Genomic DNA, 6,940 nt, shown 5'->3' with positions numbered 1-6,940 from the left:
GACAGACAGACAAACATACATGAAAGCAATGGTGATGGTTCTCTCTCACCGGTCGTTGTTCTACATGTGTAAACGATTACATTGAGTTTTCTGAGGCAAGAGCAGCAACAAATGGAAATTGGCAAAATAGAATAAAAAAAATTCGTTAACAACGAAAATATTTATCTCAGTCGTAGAACTAACGAAATAAAGTTTTCTCCATTTTTCTACACTCCAAAAAATCTAACAAAAATATTGGGTTGCCCAAAAAGTAATTGCAGATTTTTCAAAAGAAAGTAAATGCATTTTTAATAAAACTTAGAATGAACTTTAATCAAAGAAAGAATGCAATTACAGAGTCACAAGCTGTGAAAAAATTTGTCAACGCCGACTATATGAAAAATCCGCAATTACTTTTTGGGCAACGTAAAAAACTCTTAATAATAAATGGGTGTAAATTGTAGGTGTGAGGGGCCGTTTTTGCCATTAACGTTTTATATAAAAAATGGTTTATATTTGAGTTTATAAAGGATGATTTTTTTAATGTTTATAGGAAAGTTTTTCCAAAAAAAGCACATAAAATTCAGAAAAATTCATGAAATCTTTATTTGAATCTATCTATATATCAAAGTCAGACTTGCACTAATCACTGATTTTGACAGATAGTGCACTCAATATTTTGTTGTGGGGCAACTGCCACTGCCTGTAAATGAATATATCTGGGTATAAACATGAGCTTTAACATAGCCCCATAAAAAAAGTCTAAAGGCGTTAAATCGCACGATCTATGCGGCCAATTGACCGGTTCCGAACGTGAAATAAAATGTTCACCGAACTCGCCTCTCAATAAGTCCATTGTTACGCGTGCTGTGTGGCATGTGGCACCGTCTTGTTGAAACCACATGTCATGCAAGTCAAGCTCTTGCATTTTGGGCAAAAAAAAGTTGGATATCATCTCACGGTAGTGCCCACCATTCACAGTTACGTTACGAATCGCATCATATTTAAAGAAGTACGATCAAATGATGCCACCTGGCCATAAACCGCACAAAACTGTGACCTTTTCTGGATGCATTGGTAGTTTTTGCAATGCTTCTGGCTGATCTTCACTCCAAAATTGACAATTCTGTTTATTAACGTACCCATTGGGCAAAAAATGAGCTTCGTCCATAAAATTGAAGAAGCGCGCGATGAACTTTCTTAACAGAGAACATATTTTGATAATAAAATACAATAATTTGCAAGAGTTGTTAGTTTGTAAGACGATTCACGGTTAAATTGTGGACCAAACTGAAAATGTTTGACAGTGAAACAAAACATCAAACGTGCGTGAGCTGTTTAAACCAGTGTTGCCGAATAAAGGCCACCGTAGCGCAGAGGTTAGCATGTCCGCCTATGACGTTGAACGCCTGGTTTCGAATCCTGGCGAGACCATCAGAAAAAAAATTTCAGCGGTGGTTTTTCCCCGAATGCGGGCAACATTTGTGATATACTATGCCATGTAAAACTTCTCTCCAAAGAAGTGTCGCACTGCGGCACGCCGTTCGGACTCGGCTATAAAAAGAAGGCCCCTTATCTTATAATGTCTTGTCAAGGTCTCTTTTTCTTTGAACTGAGTACCTCTTCGATAATAGCTGTCACAAATCTTGTCGTCTTTCGACGATTACTTTTATGACCTCTTCTGGTACTCCGTCGAGCTGAGCGCCTTTCCGCTTTGAAGGAGTCCTTCAAGTGGCAATGCGAGAGTGTGTGCGACTACTCCAATGTTTTCGTCATCTACTCTTGCAAAATTTCACATTGTCTTATCATCTCTTTTGCTTTAGATAATAGCGCTACCTTAGAGACCACCGTAGTGCAGAGGTTAGCATGTCCGTCTATGACGCTGAACCCCTGATATCCAGATGTGGGACCAAGTGTTGGGGGGGCCGCCCATCCCCCAAAGAAGACAAATTTACGACCATAGCAATATGGGGCTCAAATGAAAGTCTTTGGAAGCAAAGCACAAATCTGATATCAATCTTCGGGAAAATTGTCTATGGGGCCACCCGACCCCCATAACACCACCCAAATAGGAAGTACTTGCTGACTATTGCAATATGAGGCTTAAATAAGAGGTATTTTAGAGTAGAACACGAATCTGATATATATTTTCAAGGTCAAGTCACTGACTGGCCACTCCATCCCACAAAACACCCCGCAAACTGGTCATGTTGACCGACTATGGAAAAATGGAGCTCAAATGAGGGGTATTTGGGAGTAGAACATGAATCTGACATCAACATTCCGGACCAACTGTCTAGGGGACGTCCCACCACCATAACAACCCCCAAGTAGGACGTTTTTGCTCACCAAGACAATTTGGGTCTTCAAGACAGTGAAGCTCGACGTTCATAGTTTTTAGGGCCCATACCCCAAACCGGACATATTTGCTTGCCTTTTCAATAAGAGATTAAACTGAATGGTATTTGAGATTTGAAAACGAATTTTATATCCAATTTTGAGGCCAATAGCAATATGGGGTTGAAGTATATGAGAATAGAGCACGTTGCTGATATATTTTCAGGGCTTAGCGATTGGGGGACCACCCAACTCCCTAAAACACCGCACCATGTCTAGGTGGGGCTTAAATGAAAGGAATTGGGGGTAGAGCAAGAATTGATACCCACTTTCGAGACCAATTTTCTGAGGGTACCCCTTTCCCAAAATATCCCACAAAGAGCAATTTTTTACTGAACATCGCAATATGGAGCTCAAATAAAGGTATTTGGAAGTAGAATACGAATTTGATATCCAAATGTATGACCATGTATTTAAGGCATCACCCTTCACCAACACCACCCAAAGGGTAAACATTTTGCGACCATGCCAATATGTGGCTCAAATGAAAGGTATATAGAAAACGAATTCGATAACCTATTTTGGGACCATTTCTTTGGGGGACGCCTCATCCTGTAAACTCCCCTCAAAACCAATGACAATATGGGGTTTAAATAAATGGCATTTGAGAGAAGAGCACGATGCTGATATTTTTTCAGGGTCAAGTGTCTGGGGGACCACCTCACCCCCCAAAACACACCGAAATCAGACATCATGAGAATATCGGGCTGAAATAAAGTATTTTAAGAATGGAGTACACCTTACATCCAATATATACTATTTTCATAGCATGGTATTTCACCAAAAGCGCTTTAATTGTCGAAAATAAATATTTCAAGGAAAATTTTGTTCCATTTAAAGTAAAAGAAGGTGCAGCGGGAGCGGGCCCGGTCCAGCTAGTAGATTTATAAAATTCAATATCTACTGAAACATTGTGTTAACCAAAAACTGCATGTGGATTTATTTGAAAACTTACGAGGGTTGCATTTTATATTTCGGGATTAGAAAACATAAAAACAAATATTAATCATCGAAAGTAGGTTTTTTGTTTTTCAAAATATTCCCCATCAAGAACCAATTGCCGAAGCACTTTTGCCACTCTGATCTGAGGTATCTGCAAAACATGCATTCTGAACGCATCAACCGCTTCTTCAAGTGTCGAAAAACGTTGACCTCTCATTTTATTTTTTACGTACGGGAATAAAAAGAAGTCATTCGGTGCCAAGTCAGGACTATACGACGGATCACTCATCAAATAAATGTTTTGAGTTCTTGAAGCATATCTTTTGACACAAGCCTTTTTTTGAGTGATTGACAAATTGTGTGGGATCCAACGCGAACAATATTTTTTTACGGTCAAATGTTCATGCAATTTTGAATGTCTGCTGGTCCCACTAATGCCTAAGGTTGTCTCAATCTCACGATAGCTCACATGGCGATGTTGAAATATTAGTTGGCGCACAGCATCAAAGGTTTTTGGTACAACAACTGATTTTGGACGACCTTCACGAAATTCGTCTTAGAGCGAACTACGACCTCGGTTGAATTCACCATAACATCGATAAACACTGGTCCTTGATGGAGCTTCACCGCCAAAAATTGAATTAAGTTCATCGATGCAGTTGTTGAGTTAATCCACGTCGAAAGTTGTAAAAAAAAGCGTGCTAAGTTCGGCCGGGCCGAATCTTATATACCCTCCACCATGGAGCGCATTTGTCGAGTTCTTTTCCCGGCATCTCTTCTTAGACAAAAAATGATATAAGAAAAGATTTGCTCTGCTATTAGAGCGATATCAAGATATGATCCGGTTTAGACCACAATTAAATTATATGTTGGCGACCTGTGTAAAATGTCAGCCAATTCGAATAAGAATTGCGCCCTTTGGGGGCTCAAAACTAAACTAGAGAGATCGATTTATATGGGAGCTGTATCGGCCTATAGACCGATTCAGACCATAATAAACACGTATGTTGATGGTCATGAGAGGATCCGTCGTACAAAATTTTAGGCAAATCGGATAAGAATTGCGCTTTCTAGAGGCCCAAGAAGTCAAGACCCAAGATCGGTTTATATGGCAGCTACATCAGGTTATGGACCGATTTGAACCATACTTGGCACAGTTGTTGGATATCCTAAGAAAACACGTCGTGCAAAATTTCATTCCAATCGGATAAGAATTGCGCCCTCTAGAGGCTCAAGAAGTCAAGACCCAAGATCGGTTTATATGGCAGCTATATCAGGTTATAGACCGATTTGAACCACACTTGGCACAGTTATTGGATATCATAACAAAACACGTCGTGCCAAATTTCATTCCAATCGGATAAGAATTGCGCACTCTAGAGGCTCAATAAGTCAAGACCCAAGATCGGTTTATATGACAGCTATATCAGGTTATGGACCGATTAGAACCATACTTAGCACAGTTATTGGATATCATAACAAAACACGTAGTGCAAAATTTCATCCCAATCGGATAAGAATTGCGCACTCTAGAGGCTCAAGAAGTCAAGACCCAAGATCGGTTTATATGGCAGCTATATCAAAACATGGACCGATATGGCCCATTTACAATACCAACCGACCTACACTAATAAGAAGTATTTGTGCAAAATTTCAAGCGGCTAGCTTTTCTCCTTCGGAAGTTAGCATGCTTTCGACAGACAGACGGACGGACGGACATGGCTAGATCGACATAAAATGTTGCGACGATCAAGAATATATATACTTTATGGGGTCTCAGACGAATATTTCGAGTAGTTACAAACAGAATGACGAAATTAGTATACCCCCCATCCTATGGTGGAGGGTATAATAATCGCACGAAAATGTTCACGATTCAATGCCATTTTTTGGGCGAGATGTCACCCATTTGCAATCCGCAATAACTTACAACAATAAGAAGAATATGGGCAAAATTTCAAGACGATATTTTCATTCGTTGGAGCGCTATCGTAATTACTAGATCGACTCAGACTGTCGAGAGGATCAAAAATGTATGTTCCTTATGGGGTCCCAGATTAATATTTAATATTTGTAACACAAACGGAATGACTAGATAAGTATGCCCCAATCCTATTGTGGTTTTTATTATTTTTCAGTGAGGGGGTTTTTCCGGGTGTAAACAAAATAAAATAGTTCTCACACTTTCTTCGTCAACATCGTCTAGGTGTTAGTTAACAGACGAACGTAAAACTATTCTCTAGACTCATTACTAGCCGGGAAATTATCTTTGCTCTTCAAATTGTTATTTTAATATTTATTTTATAGTGTTAATCTTAATGATATGAGGTGAGGTATTCTCCCTTTCCGATGACAACTCGTATCTTAGTTGTTCTTCGTCTTCGCTACCCCACTCAAAAATGACTTAAGTCATCGCCATGATGTAATAAAAGCTGTTAATTTTATTTATTCTGTTCTGTTTTGTTTGGTTTATTGTTCAAAAGACAATACGTTAAACAAAAAAAAACACTTGTAATATTGATTCCAGGTATTCTAAAGTAATTAACACTAATTTACATTATATCGGTTTTTCTAATTGCTATTTAAATGTTTCAATTTACTACATTTTGTGAACTTGAATTAAAATTTTTAACACCAGATGGGAATTGAAATATTACATTACAAAAAATTCCTTGCATAAACAGAACTAAGAAGTTTTGGGCAAATATATTTAAATAAACAGCTCCTGGCCTATGTGCGTTCGAGATCATTTGTTTTTGGTCGGCAGTTAGCTCAAGGATAACTACCAAACCAATGGTTACTCAACTTATTAGTTTTAATAAATATTTTTTAATGCTTTGTCTTCTGAAAAGTCTTACAGCCGTATTCAGTTCTTTAAAGGAAACCTGTCAAATAAACCTATTTCAAAGCCACATTAAGTTTTGTGAATACCGGTGTTAATGATTGTTATTTGATCGACTCTGTGCAATAATCAAGGCAAAAGGTTGTTGTTGTTGTAGCCACATTTGCCTGTGGATGTAGCGATTCTCGTAAAGTTCCTGTAGGTAATCAAGCTGGTTCCGGTCGACAGGACCTATCGCCGCGGAATCGTTATGGCCATTGGTTATAACAAGGCATCAATAAAGCAAGAACCGTTGGCGCCCGGCCTCTCTCTGAGACTCTCCACTCTATTTTGCTGATTGTCCGTGACTGCTTTTACAACTACTGCGTATGGAACATTCCACTGTCTGCAATCCGTGGACGCGCCCGCTAGCTCACAGCTAAGTTTCTCGTGATACCGATAAACACCATACAAATCGGAGACCAAAGTTCCAGCCCAATCAATTATCAACACAATGTCTGCTGCAGACTAGACTTTGCCGCAAGTATAATTGTCTGGTTTGAATAAGAACAAATATAAATAAAACAGAATTTTCTTTTTGATATATTTGCATTATTAATTTTTAAAAAAAAATAGTCTTAGGAAAAAATGGTAATGGTAAGTAGCGTAGAGAAAATCATGCGTAGATTTGTAATATTAATAAGCCTTTTATTTTATTAAAACGCCTAAAAGTATACTTTATTTTCTGTGCTTAACCATATTTATTGAAGATTCGATTTGGTAATTTGTACATTTTTGGAT

Source organism: Stomoxys calcitrans, chromosome 5 (assembly GCF_963082655.1).
Source record: "Stomoxys calcitrans chromosome 5, idStoCalc2.1, whole genome shotgun sequence".
NCBI lineage: Eukaryota > Metazoa > Arthropoda > Insecta > Diptera > Muscidae > Stomoxys > Stomoxys calcitrans.
Note: the sequence above shows the minus strand (reverse complement) of the source record.